We start from the raw sequence: 1,747 nt of genomic DNA, 5'->3' as shown, positions 1-1,747 counted from the left end.
ATCCAAAAGGACTTAGTTGATGTATTGATGAATTTCCGGTTTTGGGGAAGGGATGATGCTGCTGCTGCAGCAGCAGCCCCTGATGCTGCTGCTGCAGCAGCAGCAGCCCCTGATGCTGCTGGTGCAGCATTAGCAGGAGCAGGAGCACTGCAACCCAGTCCAAACACAAGAACCAGAGCAACAACCGTTACCCCCTTACCTCTGTCTGGCATTTGTTTTATTCCTTTACTTTTTTCTTTCATCCCTCCGCTTGCCTCTGTTGCTGGTGTTGCTGCCACTGTTTTTCTCCTTGTCTCCGTGGTGCTCTCTAGACTAGGCCGTCTCTGGCTGTCCTGTGCTGTTTGTTTTGCCTTCTTTTCCCCTTGTTGATGTTACCTGCTGCTTTTGAGCGGCGCCATCGGGCCGCTGCTCAGTAGTAAGCGTCTTGTTCGCTAGCTGGGACAGCTAGCCGTCAGTCGTTAGCTAGTTATCTAGCTTAGCAATTCTTTAGCTGTTTACAATGGGCTAGATGTTGGGAGCTGGCTGGCTCTCCGTTCATAGCTAGCTGAGGTGCGTAGCTTACCGGCTAGCTGGCTAGCTGGGCTGCTTGTTGCTTGGCTAGCTGGCTAGTGGCAACGTAGACGGCGGGGAGGTAAATTCAGCTGGAGGTTTGAACTTTGGGTTAAGACGAAATAAAAAGGACGGAGCGCCTAGGGGGCCAGCCCGCTGCCGCAGCCACCACAAACCCCAGAGCTGACTGTCCATGCAACCATCAACAATGCAGATCCCCAACTGCTCCCCTTTGCATGCGTGCATGCCAGAGGGAGCAGCATGCAGATGCATGCATGCATGTGCATGCATGCGGGGGCTGCTGAGGGTGGAATCAGAGACAAAGAGTGGCAGCTGCTCTCCCTGCTCTGCAGCCCCTTGGTTTAGGGTTTAGGGCTTGGGGTTTTGGGTTTATGGCTTTGTGTTTAGGGTTTAGGGTTTGGGTGCGGTGTTGCATCGTTCATTGTTCAGTCTGACAGACGAACTAACAGCAAACTTGCGGCATCTGCCACGTCATGGTCTTGGTGCTGCACAGCAAAGAAGACAACAGAGCAGCAGAAGTACACAGCAGCAGCAAAGTACAAAGCCTAATCCAGTGTACAGACACGTACAGCAGCAGAAGACAGGCAAAAACCATACTAACAGCAAACACCATAAAACGAACAACGATCAGCGAACAGCAAACAGAAGCCAACTAACCATAAGGAACAAACAACATAAATAACAACAATAATAATAATGGATAATAATGATAAATAATAAGCAATAAACAAGATTGCACAGCACAGTACAAGCCAGCAGCAGAAGCAGCAACAACCCGCAGCAAGCTACACTTATTATACCTACCATCTTAAGCTTTAAAAGTTTAGGAATAGCCCCAGATGACTTCACGGCCTGAACGAACTCCGGCAGTTCTTGCGCTTCGTCTCCAATGAAATCCTCTAAGTGATATATCGCCTCCAGCTGAGTACACATATTGCTGCTCTCAGCGGGCCTGCAAAACAACAAATATATATATATATATATATATATAGACATATATATATATATATATTATATTGTTTTGTATGTACATGTGCCCCTATATATATATATATATGCGTAGATGCGTGTATATACGCAGATGCACTGTGTAGAGTGTGTATATACTTATATATTCATCGACATGCTTAGATGACTTAAATGGCTGCCCAAACATATATATATATATATATATATA

The sequence above is a fragment of the Eimeria acervulina genome, genomic scaffold, assembly GCF_000499425.1.
Source record: "Eimeria acervulina Houghton genomic scaffold, Eah_scaff77, whole genome shotgun sequence".
Classification (NCBI taxonomy): Eukaryota; Apicomplexa; class Conoidasida; order Eucoccidiorida; family Eimeriidae; genus Eimeria; species Eimeria acervulina.
The sequence above is the reverse complement of the archived record's forward strand: the minus strand, read 5'-3'. Positions refer to the sequence as shown.